Below are 14,970 nucleotides of genomic sequence, written 5' to 3' on the forward strand. Positions count from 1 at the left end.
CCCGCAGCAGCCCGTTTCACCAGCCGTCCTGTATGCCAGGCGCCGGCATCTTCAGTGTGGGCACAGCTTGCGGCTTCACAGCCGGGTGCCCACTGCACATGCACGAGTAGCACTGTGCTTCCTGAATGGCCCTGTCGTGTTCTGGGACCTGTCACATGTCCCACAAAACTTCGGGGAGGGAGGGTAAGACGACAACTTCTGTTTCCGATCGCCTAGGCCCAGAGGAAGTGGGAGTGGGTACCTGTCAAATTTGTGTACCCGTTCCCCCCCGCTCCCCAAAGGTGCCAATCCTTAATGGGGAGCGGGGGACCAATCCCCTTTTGGGTGGAACTCCACTTTAATGTAGCCCAAAACCTTGCACACAAAACTCCTAATATAGTAAAGATTTTATTTGTGTATGCATGAATAGAGAAACAAATTAATTTAACCTGCATGAGGTTGCACAACTAAATTAATATTCTTTTTTTTTTTATAACAACCAACATTCTTGTATAATGCATTATTAAGTTGTGTAATTCATAAAGAAAATTCATAATTACAAATTTCATTTTAAGAAATAGATTGCTTTTCCAACACACAATGTTTTGGCTTAGGCCAGCCTTTTGTGGGAGCAGCTTAACTCAATTACCTGACAAAAAAGTAGTTTACAAGAAACAACGTAACTATAATTGAAAGAACATCCCGATTCACCCTGCACGAAAATTACACTCTCTAAACATCCTGGGGGACAAAAGCAGAATAATAAAGCAAGAACATGTAGCCAGGGCTTTTTACAAAGCAAAATGCTCAACTCCAGTTTGCATTACTTATATATAAACTGACATCAATGAAATGCTATGCTGCCGAGATCTAAAATACTAAAAAAAAAAGCGAGACACATGAACTCACAGACTATGAATTTCATTTTAATTTTATATACAGGTATATATATTTTCTACTGTCTATTTTAAATATTTATTTTACAAATAAGTTTTTAACCACTATAGCAATATTACTGCTACAGGGCGGCACAGGTGCACAAAATCATGTACTGTATATATACACGTGGTTTTGCCCTTCTGGGTAGGGGGCACACGTGAGCCCTACCCGCGCCGCTATTTGTGGCCTTGGCTGTCAATCACCGGTTCTCAGCCTGTGATTACTCGCCGGCACCCAGTGATCACGGAGCATTACCGACGGAGGGACAGAACTGTATGTAAGCAATACAGTTCTGTCCAATGTCAGCTCCTGCACACTGTTTTGCATGGCTCTGCATAGCAGAGCCATGCAAAGCAGTGTGCTTACAGTTGAAAGTACTAACACAGCCCACAGTAAAACAGAACACAGCACACAGTTAACCCTTTGATCACCCCCACATGTCAACCCCTTCCTGCCCAGTGCGATTAGTACAGTGTCAGTGCTTTTTATTAGCACTGATCACTGTATTGGTGTCACTGGGGATGTCAGTGACACCAAGTCAGTTACCCCCAGTGTTAGAATGCCCTCCGCAGTCCCGCTATAAGTCACTGATCGCCGCCATTACTAGTACAAAAAAAAATCCCAGTATATATACACCGCCATTTGTAAACGCTATAACTTTCACGTAAATCAATTAATTTACATGTAGTGAGCTTTTTTTTTTTTTTAGCAAAGACATGTAGCAGAATACATTTTGCCCTAAATTTATGATGAAATTTGATTTTTTGACTGGACAGGTTTAATAGCAAAAAGTCAAAAATATTGTTTTTTTTTCTCAAAATTGTCGGTCTTTTTTCTTGTGCAAAATATAAAAACTGCACAGGTGATCAAATACCACCAAAAGAAAGCTCTATTAGTGGGAAAAAAGGACGTAAATTTCATTTGGGTGCAGCATTGCATAACCGCGCAATTGTCAGTTAAAGTAACGCAAAAAAATGGCCTGATCAGGAAGGGGGGGTAAATCCTCAGGAGAGCAAGTGGTTAATATATCATGCCCTAAGATACTACATTATGAGTTTTCTAAAGAGCCCAGCAGAAGCTGGTTACTTTCATTCTCTTTTCCTCATAGACATCATTTGGTCTATGAACAGGGGAGGAAAAATGTTCAAGAAAGACAAATATCTGAAAGAACAGAAAATACGCATATATAATACAACCTACATTTCCTTTTAAATGTAGTGTGCTGTCACAGACAACCTCTTGGGCAAAAACATGTAATCATTGATGCTTTCCACGTAATATTTCTTCTGCAGAAGCACACACATTTACATATTACTTTCATGGTAAGTTTGATGTGTCGTTTACCAGACAGCGCATTTCAAGTACAAGAATGTGCAGACCTGAGTAAGCAGTGCAAAGAATACACAAATTCATGTTGCAAAATGAATGTTGGAATAGATACCATCCACATATATAGGAGGCTAGAAACTTAGAAAGTATGTTTTATTTGGAATTCAATTATACAGCAAAACAAAAGCACCAAAAAAGATAGAATATGTGAAATTAAGAAAGAAACTAAATGAAACATTCAAGAGCTAGTAGCACAGATATTTTTGCAGATAAATCTTAGGGGCCACTTTTTTTTTAATCTGCTTAGGACCTAATGGTCAAAGTTGATCTCCAGGTAAATAGCTTAAAGTGGTGTAAACCTCAGACATGAAATGTGAACAAAGTGTATCCTTCTATAGTGTACACTTATTTCCATACTTGTCTTAAGTGTCTTTTTCTATCCACTGCCTCATTCCTCTACTATAAGAATCAGTCACATCTGACAAGTTTTCCTGACACCAAGAAAAAAATGGTGACAGGGGAGGGACCTCCAGAAGATTGACAGGCTCTGTTCCTGTGTGCTGTGTGAAGGCAGTGTGTCCCTTTCCTCCAATCAGCTCTCAGAGCTTTCCTCACTGATGTAACTTTAGCTCTCTGCCCCCTGCTTTTCAGAGATGAGAGCTCCTGTGTAAATTCTGGACTTTGAATTGATGTAGGGGAAAGACAGATGTAGATATACAGGTACAATGTATGTAGGAGGATTTGTTTAATCTCTGAGTATCACCTGAGACCAGTCACTTCAGTGGATATATGTAAGGGTTTACAACCAGTTTAATACACAGATTTAAAATATATAAAGGGAGACCTTTTACATGCCAAAAGATTTATATTTCCATCCATCCAGTTCACAGATGTACACAGCTCTGCCTCACCATCCAATTTTCCAACATGACCTTTGCCTTCTGTCATAAGTGTCAGTCACACACTGATCGAAATTCATCCAGCCCCTGCTGAACTAGCCAATTTTGATCAGTGTGTGGCCAGCTTAATTCTTTACTCAATGGCTTGCTTAAATACGTAATATAAACCAAAATATTCTTTAATATTCATACTCACCTTTTCTTAACCATGACTATAATAAAAACAAAAAGAAAATATATTGAAAAATACTAAACATTCCATTAAGGAATAAAAATCCTCACCAGGTTGTGGATAAAAAAAAGTTAATATACTGTGAAAAAAATGTTTTTTATTGTTTTAACCACAGTTAGATCTATCATAAAGTTGTCTAAGGTTTCTGTCTGTACATGTAAATGAAATCTCTAATAAACATACTTCATCTTCATTGTATTGTATAAATATTGTATTCCCTTTGGCTTTCATGCTGCAAATTTCAAAATGTGAAGCAGACTCTTTTTTAATTAACATAATTAATTTAAACAAATGTAGAGCTGAACTAGCATACCGCTTCCAACAACAACATGGCAATATTTAGGGAATATGTTTCCATGGCATTGCTATTACAGCAACACAGGTGTGAAATTATACTTTTTTACTCATTACTTAGTTTAAATAAAAAGTGTGTATTTGTGTGGAATGGGTACATGCCATTTACATATGAATCACCATTTCCAATGCACAAAAAGTCTGCAGATTCACATCTGCAGTTTATCCTTTAGCAAATGTATAGTTATTAACTAATGGATTCCTTTTTACATGGCTTACATAGATCGGAAACAGCAATCACACATCGTAAATATGGCCATTAAAGGATTTAAACATGTCCATACAAGAGCAACTTATTGGGGTTGATTTACTAAAACTGGAGAGTGCAAAATTTGGTGCCGCTGTTCATGGTAGCCAATCAGCTCCTAATTTCAGTTTATTCAATCAAGCTTTGACAATAAAACTTGATAGCTGATTGGTTTCTATGCTGAGCTGCACTAGATTTTGCACTCCAGTTTTAGTAAATCAACCTCAATGTGTTATTTTCAAATAGTGAGTGAGTATAACAAGCATGCTTTACTGCATATACAGACTGATTTTACTGTTGTGGGTTTAGTAACACTTTAACCTCACAAAAGCATATTTTATTAGCTCTGGCTAACGTAACTGTGGGATGTTAGGAATATCAAAGATCTCTATGATTCAAAAGAACCCTTAGTAAAATAAATGTACCTGACCTGCTGGAATTAAAACATTTAGCACCAGGTAATTCCTGGTGCCAGGGTTTTGGTGCTGAATTCCAGTATAGCAAAAAAAAAGTATTGAGTCCTACTATTACAGGAAAATTACTTTTGTACTGTTAACTTACTCCCTCACCCCCCACCCTCAAATCGTATACCTAACTGTTTCTGTTCCCGTCAAATCCTTGCTGTACATATTGTTGGGAGGTGCACGGCCATCACTGCAAACTCTCCCATCTTAGCAGGTTCTACTGCTGTGCATGTGTGAAAAAATCCCTTTCATTCTGACTGACCATTGGGATACATGGTAGAAGGCCTCCCCATAGGAATGAATGTATGAATATATCCAAAAAAGAAGCTGCCCGACTGAATGACTTCGTATCGGCATCCTATGGTTCTCAGCTGGCCATACAGGGAGGTTATGTCAGCACCTAGGATAGGCAAGTATAAGACCATGGAGAAGGGAGGGGAGTTGCTGGGAAAACTAGGGAGGGAAATAAGGTAAAAGAAAACTAAATTTAATGTACAAAATTACAGTTATCCTTTAATCTAATCCATATGTTTTTATACACAAAGCAATAATAATTTCAATCAGCTTTGAGTTGCAAGGATCAAACAGACCAATGCAACCTACAAAATCATTGCCATATACAGTACATATATATACATAATTATAAATATACTTTGTTGGTAGGATGCCTTTCATATGTTCAATCATATTTGTTATCGAAATGTTTGAAATTGACAGAAAACAGTCTTAAAGCTTAATCTAACCTCTAAACTAACCCTTAACTACTTTCCACAAAATGTGTAAGACTTTCACCTTTTTACAGGCTTTTCACAAGCTACAAGAACCATGTAAACCAGTCAATAGAAGTCCTCCTTGACTTTCTCTTAATTTCTTAGATAAGGTATTAGCCGCAAAGGCAGTGTATTATCTCCAAAGGGTCAGCCGGTAAAACATTTAAAGTATAACTGTGAGCAAAATCACAAATTACAAATATAATGCAGTCTGTCATTAGCATTATCAGAATTCAAAGCCATGATGAAGGGAACCTCTTCACCCTGTGCACAGGGTAGTCTCAGCAGGACATATTTTAAATAGACTCTAGGTAAGTGCCAAAGCTTGACGTGATTATAACCATTATAGCCAGTGTACTTGCAACAAAAACAATTGAGTACTGTGCGTGATACTCTTTTATTTGCCCTAACATCCAACTTTCTGCATTAGTACTGCTTGGACCTTGAAGAAGGAGGCACACCCCGAAAGCCAGTCCTGAAAAGTAGAGATTTTCGCAAGTGCCAAACAAATTAAAGTCCAACTCCTGATAACAGATATTATAGTTTTATCTCTTGAGTAAATACCTGTTATAATGCATGATAATAGTCTATTAGTCTGCTGGCCTTACGTGCTGAAGCCTAGCATTCTATAATATTGCAGAGTATGTGATTTACTAGGACCCCCATATCCTTTTCTATTCTCGATTCCCCCAGAGGTTCCCTCCCTATCAGGTAATGTAAATGCATATTTTGATTCACAAGTGCATTACTTTACATTTTTTACCCGCTTCCCCGCTGCCCTATAGCACAAATACTTCTACAGAGCGGCAGGGCTGCGCAAAATCACATATATATATACACGTGATTTTGCATTTCCAGGTAGGGGGCGCATGCGCCGCGCTGCCATTGGCGGCTACGGCTGTCAACTCTCCGCTAGCACCCGCCATTCGCTGAAGAACACTGACAGAGGAGAGGTCTGCATGTAAGCAATACAGATCTCTCCCCTGTCAGCTCCACCATGCTGCTTTTGCAGAGCAATACAAAGTAGCGTGCTTACACAGTGAAGCACAAACAGCACACATCGTAAAACAGCACACAGTTCACCCTTTGATCACCCCAAATGTTAACCCCTTCCTGTCCAGTGTCATTAGTACAATGTCAGTGTTTTTTTTAGCACTGATCACTGTATTAGTGTCACTGGGGATATCAGTGGCAGTTAGTCAGTGTCAGTTAGTGTCACAATGCCTGCCGCAGTCCCGCTATAAGTTGCTGATTGCCGCCATTACTAGTATATAAGAAAAAAAAATTCCAGTAAATATTATGCCATTTGTAGATGCTATAACTTTCATGTAAACTAACTAATTTACATATATTGGGATTTGTTTTAGCACTGACATGTGGTAGAAAACATTTTGGCCTAAATTTATGACAAAATTAGATTTTTAAAATTTTTTACTGGATATTTTATAGCAAAAAAATTGTCGGTCTTTTTTTGTTTATAGCACAAAAAAATAAAAAACACAGAGGTGATCAAATACCACCAAAAGAAAGCTCTATTTGTGGGAAAAAAGAACATAAATTTAATTTGGGTGCAGCATTGCATGACCGTGCAATTATCAGTTAAAGTAACGCAGCGCCATATCACAAAAAAGAGACTGGCCAGGAAGGGGGGTAAATCCTCTGGAGGCCATGTGGTTAATAAACCTCATTTGCCATGTAGCTATCCGCTCTTCTATTTGTTTTAGGTATTCTTGTAGCATTTCTAGATCCTATTGTGAAGTTATTGATCTGATTAGCTTAGTAACATCAGCAAACACTGAGATTGAACGATTTACACATATATTTATATTGTTTAGAAGCAAGTTAGACAGAATTGGTCCCAGGACAGAGCCACAGGCCACCCTACTCATAACTCTAGGCCACAAAGGATATGAATTAAATTTGAGAGCACCACATGCCTTTCCAGGCCTGGTTATTACCTTGTAAAAGTAGCAGTGACACCATCACTGTGTTGCACTTAGCCTGTGCAGAGATCAGGCTAAGGCCATTGGCCGAGGCTGTGGGCCAGCTATACCCACTACAGACTGCCTGCAGATAATTCCAAAAGGGGGCAGATGCACAACCAGTCACCCTGCACAAGCAGAAAGAGCAGCAGTGACCGGTCTTTAGTACTGAAGTTCCTGCACAGAGGAAGGTCTCACACTGGATTACGACACGTATCTGGAAAAAATACCCAAAGCACACCAAGATTTAAGTAAGAATCCATAAAACTCTTGTATTTAGACCATATTTGCTTAGTTGAAAACTCCTTTTAATACTTTTCAAGTCCTATAAAACATAACATATTACACTTCATCGAAAACGCTTTATGCCAGCAGTGCTGCTGCAGATTTCTCTTTCATATGCTGGCATTTGGCAAGATATGACAGACACCCTTTTAAGTGATGATGAAAAGATGATATAGGTGTAGTTCTCTGCCAAGAGTTTGCAGCTTAATATTGTTGCAGCATGACTCTGTGTAATACTCTGTCATTCATACAGTTGAAAAATGTATAGGCTTATCACACAGAGGTCACATTTCACAAAGAAACCGCCACTCAGAATAAAGCGGCGGGGAAATATCAGATGCAGATAGGATAGAGGAGACAGGTGTTCTGCAACTCAGCGTGAAATTTGAAAAGAGCGATGAAAATAAACAAATCTGAACAGAAGGTGCAAATTACTGGAAGGGATGTGTTCCCCAGTGTTTCACTTTGCCCTTGACTTTAGTAAAACTCATTCATGTCTTACCCATTATTATCAATCTTTGATAACACACTTTTATTATATCAATATTTATCCTATAATAAAGAAAGGATATATTGGTCTCCTAAGCGGACTCATTTAGTTCCATCATGTGGATGGTCCCCAACCTAACCTTTCACTTACCTCTAACATCACACAAGCTCTAAAATGTAAGCTGTACCCTAACACTTAAAGTGGAATGACACTGCATCTGAGCACCACAAATCAAAAACACAATTTAATTAATTCTTAATATTCATTGCAAACGTCCTCATCCATCCATGTTTCTATGCTTTATTTTGCTGAGAGTTCAGTTTGAAAAACATCCTGCTAGCATTTATGACCATGGCCATCTTGGGTAAGGGCAGATGATTCGAGTAGCATTTACTTCCTAGAATCCATCTACTCTTACCTCAGCATGCAGGCAGGAGGGTTTGTTTAGCTGAGAAAGCCCTTCCTCCCCTACTGAATGCTCCTGGGATGTATGACATAATTTGCCTAGGCATGGAAACCAGGAAGAAAAAAAAAGTTTAAAAAAATTAAATTATATACTTTCCTATCTATTTACTAATGCTACCAGCATAAGGATTAAAATAATCTATGTTAATTGAAAGAGTGAAGTTTGACTTTAACTCTTAAATCCTAACTGTTCTGTCTCTCCAATCTACAACTGTCAGTGGCTCAATCGATAAGACATCTTGTAGATCTTGTGAAGTTTATTCCATAAACTGAGAGAATCTTACAACAATGAACATTTGATAGATCAAAAGATCATAATGTTTCCTGCTCCATGCCATGAGGCTAGAACTGCAGTGCCTTTCTGGGAAAAGGGGTGGGATATCTATACAGCATTAACTAAACCAAAGGAAAGGGAGGAGCAGAGACAAGATATAGAAAACACTTAAAGGCATATGACAGTCAATATGACAGTCATGTGAAACATGACACTAACCTTAGACATAACCTGCCTGTAGCCCTAACTTTAACCTAACTGCTAACATTCAAGTATTCAAGTAAATTCAAGTAGATAGAAACTCATCATAAGTTTGCTTCATCGCCCTGTTAGTGTTGTTCATGTAAAATCAGCATAAAAGTACCTTTTTTAAGTCTTTATTTGCAGTCACATGACCATTAACCTTCAGTTTGTTTTCTCACTTCTGAGCGGCAGAAGTAGCTTTCACATCTGCACGCCAGCACAGGATATTCAGCAGGGGAGGAGCTGTAACAGCTGTTCTGGAGCTCAATCAACAATTTGGTGCATTTACAAGAGAGAAAGCTTCTGACATGCTCCAGGCTTTTGACTGGATAGTGAGGTGCTGCTGCTTCCAGATTCCACAACATTAGGGGATCAGCCATTTCAACAGTTGCTGGTTCCCATTGTCCTCCCCATGACAAAGGGGAAATTCAGGGCAACAGCAGGATCAAGATGTAAAATGCGTATATCCAGAAAATTATAACCCATCACTCAGGGGATAAACACATAGTAAATTAGAAACTAACTCTCCTGCGCTCTGAGACCCAAAAGGGGTGGATAGATGAAACCAGTGAAACCAGAACTTGAAAAATTCGACCACCAGTGCATATGGGGTTGTGCAGCTCCAAACAAGGCTGGGGAAGCCCGACCAATACTGTGAAGCGAAAACAAACAAAAAGCACCCCAACTTTGCGCATTACCTCAGAAAACCAAAATTTTATTGAATATAGAATGATACTCACAAACAACAAAGTATTTCAAGCATGTGAGTCCTCAAAGGAACTATGGAATAGTAAAGCCTGCATGAGTCCCATCATAGGGGTGGACACTCAGGGTACAGTTGACGCGTTTCGAAGGGCATCCCTTCTTCATCATAGCTTGAATGAACAATGAGTGCTCTCTCCCATATATACTCTAGAATTAGTACTGGACCTTCCCTGCTGGGATGGACCATCTCAGGTTGGGAGGAGCGGCCAAGGTGTCAACAAAAAATGTTAGCAATCAGTGCTGGCAATACAACTATAATGATGAAAGTATAGTACATTTCCAAGCTTGATAAGACTACAATTAAAAATACAATTAAAATTACATAAAAACATACATCAACAATAGATAATAAATACAAATTTAAACTATTTTAAACTCGTATTTATTATCTATTGTTGATGTATGTTTTTATGTAATTTTAATTGTATTTTTAATTGTAGTCTTATCAAGCTTGGAAATGTACTATAGTTTCATCATTATAGTTGTATTACCAGCATTGATTGCTAAGATTTTGTGTTGACACCTTTGCCCCTCCTCCCAACCTGAGACGGTCCATCCCAGCAGGGAGGGTCCAGTTCTAATTCTAAAGTATATATGGGAGAGAGCACTCATTGTTCAGTCAAGCTCTGATGAAGAAGGGACGCACTTCGAAACGCATCAGCTGTACTCTCAGTGTCCACCCCTATGATGGGACTCATGCAGGCTTTACTATTCCATAGTTCCTTTGAGGACATTCATGCTTGAAATACTTCGTTGTTTGTGAGTATCATTCTATATTCAATAAAATTTTGGTTTACTGAGGTAATGCGCAAGGTTGGTGCGCTGTTTGTTTTCGCTTCACAGATAAACACATAGTGCCACATCCCAAACTACAATACAAAATACAGGACGGAGCAACCTCCAAGAATAGGGACTTTAAAGACACTGTGCTAAGAAACAAAGGCAAAGATTAACTATAAACTTATATTTATTTATTAAAGTCCATTAAAACGGTGGACCATCAATTCCACCACTTAATTGATAGCTAATTAATAACACATAATATGAAGATTTGATGATTCGATATCCCGCTGTAAACACCGATGCGTCACATCTTCATATTATGCGAATTGTGGTTATGTGTTATTAATTAGCTATCAACTAAGTGGTGGAATTATTGGTCCACCGTTTTAATGGACTTTAATAAATAAATATAATGTTATAGTTAATCTTTGCCTTTGTTTCTTAGCACAGTGCCTTTAAAGTCCCTATTCTTGGAGGTTGCTCCGTCCTGTATTTCGTAATGTAAAATGCGTATATATTCTAAGGCCGGGAAATAGGAAAATAAAGTAAATGACCAAATCTTGTGGGAACCTTGCAAAGGACACTGTCATTTTAGCTGAAGAGACACGAACACACTTGTTCAGTCCGTTACTAAAACAAAATTAGAAAACTACAATGTTTTTGGTCAGAACAACAAGACCATTCTTTCACATGCCACAGAACTTGTGGCAAAAAATACAAGCGTACCTCAGTTTACGAATTTAATGCATTCTCAGGGACGTTTTGTATTGCGAAAAATTTATAAACCGAAACGGCTCAGAAAACCTTAACAGGTGTTTTGACTTACTTAGCAGATTAGAGTGTGACACCATGAATCTACAATATTTAACTTTTTCACAATATTCTAATTTTCTAAAGATCCTGAATTTTGGCTTTTCACAAGCTGTAAGCCATAATCATCAAAATTAAAAGAAAGAATGGCTTGAAATATATCACTTTGTGTGTAATGAATCTATATAATATATGTTTCACTATTTGAATTGAATTACTGAAATAAATTAACTTTTTGATGATATTCTAATTTGTTGAGATGCACCTGTAATAGGATTAGTGAGTTCAGTCTGCTTAAGACACAACATCCAAGTGCACTAAAGGAGCATGGGACAGCTAGATCTATTTTCAAACAGAACAACAAGACCAATGACTTTATCTTCCCTACAAAAATGGGACATTTGAACCAGAAACATTTGGCTCTCACTTTGAAAAATTTCAGCTTGGAGGAAAAGGAGAATCCAAAGTAAAAGTAAAGTTTCCCAAAATATGCATAGAAGACCTAAAGTTTTAGTAAAAACAGTGAACTTTCAGTAGGGAGAGAGGATTCACCCCCGTTTTCTTTCTTGTTACCTAAACACAAGTAAATGTGTAGATTGCATACACTATATATTTTCTTAACTGATTGGTTCTTGGTGAGTACTTTTGCCATTTTATTTACCTTTTGATAAATAACTGTTCTAACTTGTACATGAAGATTATTTTTCTATAAAAGTTACCGCTACCAATTCTTCTTCCAGTTTAGTGTGCGGTTTGTTTACACATCACCCCAACTTAAAGGACAACTCCAGTCGTGTTTTTAGTTCACAACAAAGCGGAGAAGGAGCAGAATCAGTCATCTTTTACTGCTGTTTCTGTAGCCATTGGGGATATTTTCCCTCATTTTCTGTGTGGTTACTGAAACAGGAAGGAAGTAAACTCTCTCCAAAGGGGACACAGACAGTCATAACATATTTTTATAAAATAGAGTGGGAAAAGGTAAAAAGTGGAGAGTGGAGAGGGATTAGAACATTATACCGTTTTGGATTTTTTTCTGTCTATCCTTGTTTACTATTATCGCAGAAAGTGAAAGTGATATAAAAACTCAAGTTTTGGGTTGTCACCACAACAGGAATTCCTCCAATGGAAACAATATGGTTACAACCACAGATTCCCCCACTTTGAATGGATTTCCACTCAATCCCTGTTTTGGCTATGGGAAGTAACGAAGCGGTAAGGAAGGAAATGAACGTAAATTTCCCTAATGGTTAAAAAAAAAAAAAAAGTGGTTATAGAACCCTCCCCTTCCTTTATCTAGCCAAAATGATAAAAAAAAAGTTTTGTCTGTAGCTCTACCTTAATATACAGTATCATTAAAAGGAATTTTAAATGCAAGAAATGTAAGTGAGCTCTGAGGAAGAGGGATTCGCTCTTGAAACGCATGCAGCTGAGCACCTGTGGATGGACATGTTTTTAGCCACAGGGCTGGATATGTTAAATGCACTTGATCATGTAATTTTGTGAGTGCATTGGCATTTTATATTATTTATTAAAGGAGTCTTATGGTAATGCACTAGGCCAGTGTGCATTCTTCTGCTTGTATTCAAGTAGTGTAAGTGAAAAAAAATAAATCAAATAATATCCACACTATATCAAATGATATAAAGCAGCTTACACCAATTGGTGCTGCACTTTTACTTTGAAGCAGTGTAAGTACCTTAATCTGGCCAGGTGTAAGCCTATCGCCTTCCCTGTACAGCAGGGCTGGAGTACTAGAGGAAGAAGCAGTGCAAGGACCAATCAGTTTATGACAAGAAGAATACTGAAAGGAAGAGAAGAACGAGTGACAGAGAGATGAGCTCATCACTGTCCTACTTCTCTTTTCACTGTCCAGTGCTAGGTTGTGGCAGGTCCAAGAAAACCTGGGCTAAGAGAAAGTGGGTTGAGTCCAACCATTCGACTGAGGACATCTAGTTGCAAAAAAACCAATAGTGGGCAACTCTCCGAATTGAAACTGAATATTGCAGTAAAACCTGGCTATGCTATTTTACCTTTCAATGGGCTATTCATTTAATTGGCTGATGTTTGGCTTTAAATAACCGCTGGTGGAGAGTCTACTGTGCATACACGACCTAACCAGAAGACCTTTTTTGAGTAGTTTTGGGGGCTCCAGCAGGTTTCACAGTGAAGCTCTATGTTTAGTGGTGACAGGTGTCGGATTTTACAGGACGTTAAGAAAAGGGATTATTTAACTCCCTGGCGGTAATCCCGAGTGTGGCTCGGGGTTAATTTTTAGTACCAAAAGCGGTAACCCCAAGCCACACTCAGGATTATACTGTAGTGTAATTTATTTTGTCTCTGCGATCCCCCGATGTCCTCCCACTGTGTCCTCCGGCCGATGCCAGCATCCTTCTTCCGGGTTCCCTTCCCTGCGAGAGCAGGGACGCAGGGAGGCGGAACCGGTGGGGAGATTAAAAAAAGTAAACAAAACATGACATACACACAATATCAAATCATTTCACCTCAGTTTAGTCCCTAGTGCTTTGTCCAGTACCCTGCCTGCACTTTTACCATTCTTTCTGCCTGGAAACTTGAGAACATCCATGGCATCCAAAAAGCGTCCCTTTAGGTCAAAAGTTGTTTTTGGTTTGATTACATTATTGAATTAAATGTATTATTATTTTTTATAAATATTTATAATTATATTATAATTTCGTGTTTCAAACTTTATCATACCCGGGATGTTTACTAGACTCTTGTTTGGACAGATTTAAGTGAGATATTCCTAAGAATTACAGGCCTACAATATAAAACAACAAATTTCCATGCAAAACAATGTACGCTTTGACATTCAAAAATATTGACATAATCAGACCGCCAGGGAGATTAAAGAATAACTGTCCTAAACCTAAACTAATATTTTTAAATGTATTTTATTAGAGTGCAAAGAATGCAACTTTCTGTTACTGAACACTTTCATAATAGATAATGTTGAAGTTTGTCATTTTTTTCAGTTATTTAATATTCACCCCTCTACAAAATATGAAATTGAACCCTTAGGTATGGTGGTAATTGATCAAACATATTTTCTATGTTATTCATACTGCGGTGGCTGGCATAAAAGGTTGTCTATTCAGATTAACTACATTTGCTACACATGGTTACTCGTTCTTATTAGTTCTGCTTCCTAACTCTGGGATTAATAACAGCTTACTGAGTTTATAAGAGACTTGGATAAATGTATACAAACTATTAACATACATGTTTTTCATCAACATAATCCAATAGTGAACACCTAATAATTCTACTGCTCGTGATTACAACTTAAAAGATACCAAATTATTCATGCTAGAAATTAATGCAAATATAATAGTTCAAATTCTGCAGTGTCAGCCTACAGCACTGCACATCATATTATACACAATAATTCAGCTATTCACAGTATTAAGATTATGTTATTACAGAACAAAAGCAACATGGCAATAGAAGCATCCTGAAAACCATAGATTGCTGCACGTTTGAAGCAGAACATTAGTCAGCTTCAGTCCAGGGGCGGACTGACCATTTGGAAACTCGGGCACTGCCCGAGGGTCCGGGGTCAGAAGGGGGCCCCATGAGATGCCCCTGGTACCTTTTTCATAGGTTTTTTTGAGTTTGGGCAAGGAAACAGGGGCCCCGTGA

General features: G+C 38.1%; 1 protein-coding gene across 15 annotated transcripts in view; it reads right to left on the bottom strand.

Annotated features, from left to right (window-relative positions):
* NAV3 (neuron navigator 3) overlaps nucleotides 1–14,970 on the bottom strand; it is an 833,019-nt gene that overhangs the window by 613,949 nt on the left and 204,100 nt on the right. The gene's annotated exons all lie outside the window — the stretch shown is intronic.

Source organism: Staurois parvus, unplaced genomic scaffold (assembly GCF_062004578.1).
Source record: "Staurois parvus isolate SC_StPar_1 unplaced genomic scaffold, SC_StPar_1.0 ptg000147l, whole genome shotgun sequence".
Lineage (NCBI taxonomy): Eukaryota > Metazoa > Chordata > Amphibia > Anura > Ranidae > Staurois > Staurois parvus.